Genomic DNA, 13780 nt, shown 5'->3' on the forward strand with positions numbered 1-13780 from the left:
GAGTCGATGCCCACTGCCTGAAATGCTTGCAAACCCTACCTCCAAGACGCCAGTCCTCCTCATTGACTGTCTTGAGGCTGGTCCTGTCTCATCTTGTGATGTCGCCCGCCACTCAGCAAAAGACTCTACATTCCAACAGGTTTTGTACTGGGTGTGGAGGGGGTAGCCCAAGGGACCTGTGGGGTCTGAATTTAAAATGTTTTACTGCAAACATGTTGAACTATCAGTAATAAATGGTTGTTTACTTTGGGGGGACCGGGTCATTGTTCTACCCAAACTGTGCATTGCAGTATTAGAGGCCTTGCACGTAGGGCATCCTGGAATTGTCAGGATGAAATCTTTGGCCAGGAGTTACCTGTGGTGGCCTAACATGGACAGGGAGATAGAAGAAAGGGTGGCTACCTGCACAGTCCAGACCAGCTTCCCCAAAGGCACCCGCGAAGGAGTGGGAGCGACATCAAGCACCATGGTCTAGGGTGCACATAGATTTTGCTGGGCCTGTTCATGCCCAGACCTTTATGGTAGTTGTGGACGCCTACTCAAAATGGCTAGAAGTAGTCCTTATGACCTCTACCACGGCAGAAGCGGTCATCAAGGCACTACAGAGACTTTTCTCCACTCATGGCCTGCCCGATATTTTGGTCTCTGACATTGGGCCCCAATTTACTGCCATGCAATTTGAGACCTATTTAGCAGCACAGGGTTTCATACATGCCCTGGTCGCTCCATTCCATCCAGCTTCCAATGGTCAGGCGGAGAGAATGGCGAGATCTGCAAAAAAAGCCCTATCCAGGATGGGCCCGGGAGATTGGCAAACATGGGTTGATCAATTCCTCCTCATACAGCACATCACGCCAAGTGCTACCACTGGTAGAAGCCCTTTTGAGCTTCTAATGGGTCGCCCGCTAAGGTTCCACTTAGACCGGCTACACCCAAACTACTCTGCTGCGTAACCCCCAGATTCGACCAGCAAAATAAGAAACTTTAGCGTAGGGGTTCAGGTTTACGCCCACAACTACGCTGGGGGAACTCTTTGGATTCCTGCCACAGTAATGGGCAGCACTGGGCCTCGCTCTTATCTTTTAGAGCTTGAGGACAGTCGAAATTGGAGACGGCACATTGACCAACTCTGTGGCTGCATCTCCAACTCCAGTCTTAGGCAACCAGAGGTAACTCCTGAACGAGTTAGCCAAAGCCCTACACAAAAGGAGCACAAATTCACTCCTTCCACAGATAACTCAATCCCGAAGGTACCAGGGCACTTATCTGTAATTGTTGCAGGCCCGCAGCGAGTTCTGAGCGAACCAGCTTCAGAAACTCCAGCCGTGGCCTGTGACAAGTTCCAGGAGCTTCCACCAGGTGAAGCCGCGGAGAGAACAGGTCCATCCCACCTGACTGAAGAACACCCACCAACTGAACTGCGCAGGTCTGGGCGAGCCACCAGAAAGCCCGCCTACCTGTGTGACTACGTCACAAGTTGGTTGAGCCCATCTAGGGGGGGGGGGTGTTAGATACCAGAAACATTGGTAATGGTTTACACCAAGGTCCTCTGTTCCGGTGGGAACAGAAATTCAATCTGATTGGTCGAAGGGCCTAACAGCTCCCTATAAAAGGGCTGCTGTCAGACTGAACTTTTGCTGGATTGTACATAGTTGACTGTGCTAATAAAGAGCTGTTTGTTACTCTGAAGCCTGAGTGTGCCTTCATTCACCCGATTTAACACACTTCTCTTACACTTGTACGTACAATTTGTACAAATATGAGGAGACTTATATCAAATGTTTGGTTCCACTTTTTAAGCAAGTACCAAGTTTCTATGGCAATCTGTTTTTTAGTCAAGTGAGACTAAGAATAACTGAAATAGCATCCTACACAAATTGAGGATTACCGTCTAACCTATGTACATAGATGCCTGGAGGTCTACATATGAAAAAATATACAGATAGTCCTTGACTTAAAACAGTTTGCTTAGTGACCATTCAAAATTAAAACAGAACTGGGAAAAATGACTTGTGACCGTTTCTCACATTTAGGACCATTGCAGCATCCCCGGGGTCAGGTGATCAAAATTTGGATGCTTGGGAACTGACTCATACTTATAAGGGTGGCACTGTCGTGAGGTCATGTGATCCCCTTTTGTGACCTCCTGACAAGCAAAGTCATTGGGAAAACCAGATTCACTTAACAAGCATGTTACTAACTTAACAACTTTAGTGGTTTGCTTAACAACTGTGGCAAGAAAAGTCATAAAATGGGGCGAAACCCACTTAACAAATGTCTCGCTTATCAACATAAATGTTGGGTTCAATTGTGGTCATAAGTCGAGGACTACCTGTACAATTAACTTCCACGTATCAACTGTAAAGAACTGCTTCAACAAAACTAAGCAACTCAAAACCAATAATATATGGCTATCCTGTGCCTACAGACTCTATTTGAAATGTATCAGGGCCCAAGATTGATGGACCATTTGGGATTAGCCTTCTCTTTTCTAACTGCCTAAAGCACAGATGAAGTAATAGGACTTGAAGTGAATCAAGATTTATCTCAGCCATAAACCTGAGCCATACGTAGATGTGGAATTTGTTGGTACTTTTTCAGACAGACTATATTTTACACACATATCACTGCTTGCTTTTCATTGGCCAAATTCACATATCACACTTTTAAAGTCACAACTTACATACAATACAATACAATAGTAGAGTTGGAAGGGACCTTGGAGGTCTTCTAGTCCAACCCCCTGCCTAGGCAGGAAACCCTATACCGTTTCAGACAAATAGCTATCCAACATCTTCTTAAAGACTTCCAGTGTTGGGGCATTCACAACTTCTGGAGGCAAGCTGTTCCACTGATTAATTGTTCTCACTGTCAGGAAATTTCTCCTCTCTTCTTTGTGGCAACCTCTGAGATATTGGAACAATGCTATCATGTCTCCCCTAGTCCTTAGATTAGTCCTTAGACTAGTCCCTAGATCTATACTAGTCTCCCTTTATTTATTTATCAGTACAAATACAACATAGATAGATAGATAGATAGATAGATAGATAGATAGATAGATAGATAGATAGATAGATAGATATAATATTTATCTGTGTGCATGTGTGTGTACATAATATGATATATAGCCAATAATATATAAACTGATTATAAATTACAGAGAAAGCTATAGACTTCACACATTTTAGAACAGACAATAATTAGGGTGTGTCAATTTCCAAACATTAGGGGTGCCTTGGGGATTATAAAGATATTTTGGTTATTTTAATATAATTTAGATTTGCTTGGTGAGTAACTACATAAATATCATAAAGTTTTAATATTTTGTTTGTTTTATTTGTGAGGAGTTAAGAACAGTTTCTATTATTCTAAGTTAGTAATTTCTCTTCAAATTTTTAAAGATCAATATATTTTTGTCAAACCAGGAGTTCACTGAAATATAGAAAATGTTATCTCTGAACAATTCTATCACTCCTTGATAGAAAAATATGCAGTAGTTAAATTTTTTAAAAAGTATTAGTTCTACTTGTCATCTGCTATAAAGATTAGTCACAATGTAAAAATAATTGCATTTTGTATGAGTAATAGATGCTCAATGAAATTTCTCTCTAGTCTTTAACGTTGTTATATTTATGCACAATGAATTCTACAGTTTTCTGATTTGTAGCAAATTATCATACTAGTCTCTGCTATAAATGGTCACACATAATGCACAGAACTATTATAAGCTTTTAATAATGAAAATTCTCCATTTTCATATCAGAATCATATATCCATATCTACTGTAGAAAAATGAAATGTAATAAAAGCAATAAAAATGGTTTTTGAGCGATATTTAAAACTAAATTAAAACACAGAATTTCTGCATTGTACAATTACATTAAAAATTAAAAGACTGTTTACATTTTTTTTATGAAACATTCAAAATCTGATTTATAAACAATACATAGAGATGGACAATTAACATTAAAAGTATCCTAGAAAGTGATCTTCATTATTTCCTTAAACTAAAACTGAATTTTTCAATCACTTATTGGGTTCTGTGACAGATATTAAGCTTGTTTAGCTTAAAATGGAAGCAAAAAAGACAATCTAAAAATTAGTTGCTGTATAAAAAGACAAGACAGATAAAACTATCCTGAAACTAAACTACTCATACAACAATGTAGTTTTTCATTACATAAAAGCGAGTTCAGCGTCTCCTGTTTTCTTTCTCCCGCTAAAAATCTCAGTATGATACTCACATAAATGACTAAGTCTTGGGTATGGGTGTGTGTGTGTGTGATGTATAAGTATATAAAAAAACGTAGGCTAAACAGCCTATATACCTTATAAACAATCAATCTATGCACGGTCACAGTAGAATAAAGAAAGAAAGAAAAAGCTAACAGGAGGCCCACAGATATATGTCACATCGTCCCCAACAATAATGATACTGGAAATCATAAGACTGACTGCAGATAGTAGCCTAGCAGCCATACCAGGAAGGCATTAATAAATGCATATAAATAGCTAAGCAATCACACATTGTCACTCTTGGGAATATATAATACAGCCCTCCATAAACAGTGAAACTATAGCACTACTTTCTATAAGTTTACCATTCAAATCTACAGGCAGAACATAGCCAGACACTACCTAGGTAAACCCCAAAATGATGACACACATAGTGATGTCATGATGTAAATGTCATGATTAAGTACACACGTTCTGATGTCTGACTCAAGTAATTCAGTCACAGCGTTTGTGTGATATATCCCGCATTTCACCATTCACCATCTCCTCCGGAACCTCATGAATAAAGCTTACCAGCTTTTGGTCAATTTTGAAATGGAGAGCACATTTTTCCTTTGGTAGCTTCTGTATATTGTGCACCATCACAGTAGCCAAGATGAGTAGCACCAAGTGGTGCATTTCTATACATGTAGTGCTCAAGTTGTAACTAGTCATCTAATGACCGTTCAAAATTGTGACAAACTTTATTGCCGGTAAAGCACTTACAACTGTCATAAAAGATTGTGCTCGCCCCATGGTCACATGACTACATTTAGGGCACTTTGCAATTGGTTGCAATTGTAAGCTGTTTTCCAAGTGCCAATCATGTGATCACCATTTGCCATCTTCTCTGCCAGCTTCCCCAAAAAGTCAATTGAGAAGCCAGTGGAGGTAACTGATGGTAGTTGAAATCTTGTAGCCTCCAGGATTTCTCTTCCATGTATGGTTGTAAATGCGAACATTAGTCACAAATTTATTTCTCCATCACCATCTTCATTGGCAATAGTCATTGTACAAGGCAGTGACTAAATGAGCCTCACCAGCATTAACTGGCCAATTCAAGTAACTTGAGAGCTAATATGCCTCATTCACTTATCAAGTTTTAAAAATACAAAATCATAATAACAAAGACAAAGAATATTAATAATATAGTGCCAGAAGAATTACATAAGCAAAAATCATTCCCCTAAAAACAATGTTCTTCATCCTTGGCCACCTGAAGATATGTAGACTTCAACCCCCTGAATTTCCAAGCCACTTCAAGTCTACACATCTCCTAGTTGCCAAGGTTGAGAAACACTAAGAAAGGAAACATTCTATCTTTGAGACCCCAAATGCTTGTTGAAACTAACAAATCTTGATGGTGCTACAAAATATCCAAAGTGTAGAGAACAACCTGATTTGTAAAGAAATATTATTATCATAGAACATGGCCAGTGAAGGAGAATGCCCACCTCTGGAGTTCTTGTAGATGACATTCCCTAAATATAGGGCCAAAGGGAGCCCCTGTTTAAACCATAACAGATAAACAGACAAGAAATATGGAGCATAAATTGATGGGGTTGTTGTCATGGATAACCCTGTGTTGTTCTTCAGTATCAATAGGCTCATGTTTATACTCAGCAAATTTCTCACAGAAGCCTAACAACCATTTGTTCTTCCCAGAATGGGTCTGGATCACCTTGCATAGGATCAGTGGTGGCAATTTGCTTTAAGAGCAGAGAAATGTTTCCTTTTATTTGGAAGTTGAATCATGGAAACTGGATTTATTTTCCTGTTGGCTTGAGATGTTTCACTGCCCATTCAAGTAGCTTCAGTCTGAAACAAGTTGATTAAGGGAATCTTGAGTAAGTAGCATTGTTGGAATCCTAAAATTCCTAGGGGTATTCCCACATCAACCTCAGTGTTTCTTCCCCCAAAATGACATACTGTCATTGTCATGAACATATTGTCTTTTGTTTCGCCACACTGTAGGTTCAGATCTAACTTCATGTTTGATCAGATTCGGTCCTTGTCTTCTGTCAGTATCATTTTAGGTTCTCTTCATCTCTCAGAGCTCTTTATTAAACCAAGGAGATTCCTCTATATTGGCATACAGGAAGAGATTGTCCAGATGTAATCACCTCCAAGGATGCTACTATCGCTATATTATAGGAAGTAACCAAGTTCTTAGCAGAACTGTCTACCATAATAGCAGGAAAAACCCCAAATACTTTCTGGAAACCAACTGATCTATTAGGACCGATCAAATAGAAGTTTATGGTAGGAGTTCATAGCACCATTGAACTCCACAGCAATGAAGGAATGATCTGACCATTTATCCAAATGATAAATGAATACTTGATTTCTCGGTCTGCACTGCCTAGTAAGGCTGATATTAGTCTTGCAAGTCTGATTATATTGTACTTCTCTCTGTTGCTTATAGTTCAATGAATTAGGAAGCTGTCTGTCTGATTCACTTTTGACTATTATCTGTCTATTGCATATTTAAATTATTTTTCATCCCCCATCATCCTTGCAATGGAGCTTGCATAACTTTGTCAAGGTCATCTTCCTTACTCTACAACTTTCTGAAAATTCAGGTCATCTTCAAGTGCCTACACTTTCTGTAAAGTATACATTCTGGCAACAAAGTTTGCACCACCAGATTAAGTAACTAAGTAGGATCAGGATATCAGGAAACTCCAGGTTGCAGTATGTATAAGAAAGTCAAAGTAATATACCAGAAAAAGGCACAAATCACTTCCATATAGTTCCTAAGAAAAGCTGAATTTGAAGAAGCCATGCTTCTAATGATACATAAAAGTTTTTGATCAAAACATATTATTGAAGAAGATATCTAGAAATAAATATAATTTACTCGCTGTGTTAAAAATGGAAGATGCACTTTTATTCCTTTTGTAGTTTATCATCATTGTGCCATCTTATTCTAATTGGAATGTGAATATATACATACATGTATTATACATAACATGTATATGTGTATATATGTATATGTATGTATATACATATATGTGTATATGTCTATGTGTGTGTGTTGTGTGTATATATATTCAGTAGAAAAATTGTGTGTGTTGTGTGTGTATATATTTCAGTAGAAAAATTGAATAAGGGATATATACCATTAGACTGTGAATGGCTTTCAGCTGTATATGTGAGCAACTTGCACTAGAAAATATCAAGTGTTGAACTTAGTTTAAGGTTATATTTTAACTAAAATATGCATTAAAATACATAATATCTTTACATACGGAGTTTGAATCAGATTTAGGACATAAAAGCACTTACAATTTAAGCTGCTCTGTCATATGTTCATGCCAGCTTAACTCAAAGTCAGCTTAAGAAAATACTATCCCGATTAGGACACTTTAGCAATAACTTGCAAGATATTCAATCTGGAGAAGAGCCTACTATCTTCTCACTGGAAAATTCCCTTGCTGCTATGTCCTCCCCCATTTCTTTTACATTTGTTTTTCTTCTTGTAGGCAAATCTTTCTGAAAATACATATATACCTGTATATGTGTGAGTGTATACATATATAAATATACATGTGCATGCACATACGCACATATACATACATGTATTATACATACACATGTATATGTGTATATATGTATATGTATGTATATACATATATGTGTATGTCTATGTGTGTGTGTTTTGTGTGTGTATATATGTATAATATATGTACATACACACACACACACAAAGTTTAAATGAACAAGGTACAAGACAACAATATGTGCATGTACAGAAGTATAGCAATCTCCTTTAAAATAACATATTCCTTCTTTCCCACCTTAATAGGTTCTATATAGCCCTTTATTAGTGTTGCTGAAATAACCTGACCATTCTGTAAAGATAAGCTTCCTGTTATGTTTCAAGAAGACATCCAAAAATCAGTGTGACTTAACATAGTCATAATCAATTCATCCTATTGTTTTCAATATATTAAACATGACAAAATCTGAATCCAGCACCCTGTAGACCTGTATATTGTCTGGAGAAAAGACAACAGGAAAAGGAAAATCTCAACAGTACATTCAATTTAAAAATAAGGCAGTTCTTAAAGAAACCACCAGGAAATTGAAAAGAGATACTGGTTACAGATAACCTCAGCCTCACTACGTTTACAATGGGGCAGAGGAAAATTTATTAAAACATGTATATACAAATATATGAATTCAAACATCTAAAAAACCTAAGTAAAATAGAACACATACATAATATTTTAATATATGCAAACTTACTTACTTCAAGTAAGTTACTTACTTACTTATCTTACTTCAAAGTCTTATTGTCATCAAGCAATTGATGGTTTGTTGATGCTCATAGTTATTAACCCTAGAATTCATGCTATTTCAGAGCATCCTGTTTCGATTAGGAATATGTCAGAAGCTTTTCATTTGTGCTAGAGTCTGGGGACTAGGGAGAAGTCTTTTAAATGTCTCTTTGTGAAATACACATATGTTGGAGAATTCCAGGCTGGCAAAGGGGAAGGGTGAAGCATGGAATTAGACTAGAGTCACAATAAAGTAGCTAGCTTGACTTCTGTACTTGTAGGTCTGTTTGTTCACACTTAGCACCATCTCTTAAAATCTTTATCTAGAGCACAGGAGGGAATCCTTCCAATGGGAATGAAAAGTGTTGAGGAAGAGGAGTTAGCAATGTTTGCTTCCCCTCAATCAAGGGAGATCTATGCATTGGCACAAAATTAAATGCTTTGAATATTTCTGTGATTATATCACGGTGAATCCAGTAGTGAATAATAATATTTATTTGAAGGAAACCATATCAAGGCATTGTTTTGTTTTTTTAAAAAAAGATATTTTATAAAATCAGATGCCCTGGATGCTACAAGCAATACATTGGGGAAATGTAGCATTTCATAAATCACAGTGCAACAATAACAGCAAGAGAACTTGAATAATATTTTTCAATACAGGTCCAATTTTGTTTGAATTCACACAATGCAACAAGACAGAAAAATAAATAAATGCTGGATCTCAAAGGAATGAATAAAGTGAATCTTGGGCTTTTTGACTAGCTACACAGAGCAGAAGGGAGCCATGATCACTGACTATATGCTACCACTGTTTCAGTGGTGGGTTTCTGCCGATTCACATTGGCTCAGGAGAACTGGATGGTGAAAGTTACCGATCCAGTGAGAGGAGGTTTGACCCGGAAGTAACTTCCGGAATGCCTGCCCCGGCCCTGTCACTCACTCGCTCCCCCCCGCCCGCCCGTTTCCCAAAGTTCTTTCCCCAATGTGCGATAGCTTTCTACTGGATTCCCCTCTATCTTGCCTCCTCCGATCTCCCAGAGTTCTTTCCCAGCGTGCGATAGCTTTCTACTGGATTCTCCTCTGTCTTGCCTCCTCCGATTTCCCAGGGTTCTTTCCCCAGCATGCGATAGCTTTCTACTGGATTCCTCTCTGTCCTGCCTTCTCCAATCTCCCTGATATCGGCCCTTAATCCTCCAGTTGTCTATTTTTGGGAGGTTTTCCCCTTTCTTCTCCCCCCCCTCATAGGAGTCCTAAATTTTTTTGCCACATGGCTTGGGTGGTAGTGGTGTGGTCATGTGACTGAGTGTGCATGAGTGATGTCAAGTGGGCCATACCCGCCCGGTCACATGACTGCCAAGCCACGCCCACAAAATAGGCCACACCCACAAAATAGGTTCTAAAAAAATTTGAAACCCACCACTGCACTGTTTGTCATCTGAGGTTAGAGGCAATTACAAATGGTTTAACGGCTCCAACTTTAAAATACCATGCCACTGTGATTTGCCAGTCATAGTCCATGGCTTATCATGTCTGAACCTGATCAGTCATCGCTTAAATCATAAGTAAATAACCAAAGCTTAATATGTGTGAACCACATCATTCAGAATGACGGATTTTCATAACTTGCTAGGCCAAACCTCATTTTGAGTTAGCACGGTAGATTAACTCAGGCACACAGCAGTATATTCTAAGACTTAGCTTAGTGTGATTTGCACACCCATATATTGTGGTTTATAAATTGAGATTTCTTTCTTGGGATGATTCATATATATATCTCCCTAATCCAGAAATAAGTCACATGAACAAACCACACAATTCCTCAGAAGACACAACAAAACTCCTTAATTTCACAATACATGGAACTGAGAAACTGTTAATTGTTAATGCTCAGAGTTGTTGGGCGTCCAAGTTAATTAAATTTTATATCAAACCAAACCCCCAAATGCTAGTCTATTCCTGGAAGCTTGGCATTCGGACAAATCAGTCATCAATAGACGCAGAGACAAACTCCATTTACATGCCATTTAAAAGATAGAACGAAAAGACTGGGAAGAACTAAAAAAACATCACTTCCAGCAGCCCACTTCCACATAAGGAGGAAACTGCATGGATGAAGGAAGAAGTTACACCTCCACCAAGACTGAGGCTAGGCAAACTACTACAGGTAGTCCTCAAGTTACGACCACAATTCAGCCCAAAGTTTCTGTTGTGAAGTGAGACATTTGTTAAGTGAGTTTTGCCCCATTTTACGACCTTTCTTGCCACAATTGTTAAGCGAATCACAGCAGTTGGCAAGTTATTAACACGATTGTTAAGTGAATCTGGCTCCCCCATTGATTTTGCTTGTCCAAAGGTTGCAAAAGGTGATCACATGATCTTGGGACACTGCAATGGCCATAAGTATGAACCGGTTGCCATTTTGATCACATGATCATAGGGATGCTACAAAGGTCATCCCTATGAACTGTGAAAAATGGTCATCAGTCCCTTTTTTCAGTGCCGTTTGTAACTTTGAACAGTCACTAAATGAACTGTTGTAAGTCAAGGACTACCTGTATTTATAAACATTGAGCAAACCCCACTGCCTCGTCTTCGCACTGATGATGTTGTCTAGCTTGATAATTAAACATCTGCAAGGAACCAACCAAGCTCAAAGATGATCGAGGACCTAAGAAATTGCGTAATTGTTCAACATTGTATATGAACCAAATACATCTTGGAGATAGCAGAAAGAAAGATGAGTGTGTGAGAAATGAAGGCTAAGGGGTATGTTAGGGATAGAAAGGTGATATAAAGCAAGCAATTTTGTAGCTGAGCACCAAATTGATGTGTGATAGCACATTTCGTCTCCTATGTTATTTCTGTGCTCTTCCCAATTTGCCTCAGATATATTAACCCAATTCTTTCTTTGCATGACCTACATTGTTAATTATGATTATTGTACAGGAAATGCATTTTGTCTGGTGAATCTGATCTGGTCACATACAGGGCAATGCTTTTGTCAAATACAGGTGTCTTTGGTCTGGAATTGAGAATAAAAATTTGAGGTAAGATTTCAGGTGCTCCCTAGCAAGAAAAAGTCAAATGCATTATGAGGCATACATAATTAAACTTTTTGTTTCTGTATCTCTATTGTACAAAGTGCCATTGCATATAGCCAATTGAAAAGAGAGAGTCACTGCAAGATGCAAGGAATGCTTTTCGTGTAAAAAGGAGCTTTTGTGTGGAAAAAAATTACAAAGACAAATTTTACTAACAGAAAGGCGGGTTTTGTTCCATTTCCCTACCTAGCAAGCTAAATATATCTTCAGATCTGAAATTTGGCGGTGGGGTGCAGAGAGAAGAAATAGCTGAGATGATAAGAGTGAATTGCCTTGCAAGACATATTTTATGTTGTACATTTCCTATTCAATAATTAGCAAGAGTTGCAATAATTAGCAAAAATCCTGAATTTTGTTCTCTGTCTATGTAATACTCTACTGAAAAAGTTCCAAGGAGATAAGAAGAAAAACCACAATGGTAAAGCTATATTTTCAAATGTGACCTCTTTGTTATCTGAAGACTTCGATGAAATTAACTTTAAATGATAAAACCCAGAGGTTGAAAGTGGATTTGGCCTGGAACCCCTTTTCTTATAGGATTCTGGGGAAATTAAAAGGCAATTGCTGAACCCAGTTTCTGAATAGCCCTTGATTCCTTCTTGGATCCCATGATTTTTTCTATTTTCTTTCAAAGCCAGCTAGGCAGCAATCACAGACTATTATTGCAGCATATTTCATAGCTGGAATACTCATAATGTGGTGGTGGTGGGGACCTCAAACTTTCTTACATTATTCCTTATTTCATCTGTTCTTGTTCTGAACTTTAAACCTCTGGATGGCTACTCTTTGCTGCCATCTGTTGGTGATCTGAGGTTTTGCAGTTCAGTTCTTAACCCTACTGTGTATAATATAAGGATGAAAGAAAACATCCTTAGCCATTCTTTGTATGCATAAACTTCCACATCTTTTTTTTCTTTAATAGAAATTAAACACTCTGTTATTCTTTCTTAGAGGGGAAAGTACTATTACTGTACCATGCAATTAGGTTCCTATCGCATGGAAAATCAGAAAGCAGTTTTCTTGACTATTGTGTATAGCAAACTGGTATAGTTTGCAAACCATGGGTTACACTTTAATATAGTTAATTGTAGTTTTTTCAACAGCTGTTGTTAAATAAACTAACAACTTAGAATGTTATATGAAAATAACCGAAGTGTTAACAAAGATGATGTGTTGTATTAAAATATTTCAAGAGCTAAGCTCCCTAAATTTAGAAGACAGGCTTGTATCTCAACTAAAATCTCATTTCCAAATTTACAATTCTAATTTTTCTGAACATATTTAATCAACAGCAATTTAATTTTCACTACATCTATATCATACATAGTGGTTTGGTGAAGATAAGAATTCAGATTTTAAGATCAGGATTATGGACTTTGTTCCAAATGTACAGCAAACCCCCCAAAGCAATGTTCACTTCTACATCATAAAAACTATCTTTTTTGAGAGTCTTTGTGGAGCATGGTTAAGATTACACAAAGATTCAAATCTCCATGCAATTATAAAGCCATTTTTTACTTGTACAAAGGTTATCGTAAGAATAACAGGATAGGGAAATTGGAAAGTTGGGATACAAATACATTAAAGCAATTACATACAAATCAGAGTTGTTCTTAATGACATCCCACTGAACATTGAATGATAGTTTCCTGGTGAAAATTCAAGAAAACAATTTCCAGTAATTTAGTTGATTTTGAAACCTCAGATTCACTTATTAATTCTGAATTCCTCATCTAAATAAATCAGAAGCATCTTATTATTACCGTAGGTCCACCATCTGAGCCTCTATAGCAGTGGTTCCCAACCTTTTTTTTGGCCATGCCCCATATAAGCATCTCTAAAATCCGTGACATATAATTCTTACTTTACTCAAAAAGTGAACTCTACTCATGTGGAGAAAGCCTAAAAGGCCATTAACTTGGTTTAAACAAGGTTCAAATTGCCCCCATTAAAAATCATATTGCCCCCCTGTGGGGTGTGGGCCCCATGTTGGGAACCACTGCACTATAGGATGTTTTTAGAAACTCTAGCATGAATGAATGAATGAATGAATGAATGAATGAATGAATGAATGAATGACATATCATACAACAAGACTGTTCAACCCTGATTAAGAGC

General features: G+C 37.8%; 1 protein-coding gene across 1 annotated transcript in view; it reads left to right on the forward strand.

Moving 5' to 3' along the window:
• RAB3B (RAB3B, member RAS oncogene family) overlaps positions 1-13780 on the forward strand; it is an 88568-nt gene that overhangs the window by 31032 nt on the left and 43756 nt on the right. The window lies entirely within an intron of this gene.

This window comes from Natrix helvetica (assembly GCF_964273705.1).
Source record: "Natrix helvetica genome assembly, chromosome: 3".
In the NCBI taxonomy this organism is placed as follows: Eukaryota; Metazoa; Chordata; class Lepidosauria; order Squamata; family Natricidae; genus Natrix; species Natrix helvetica.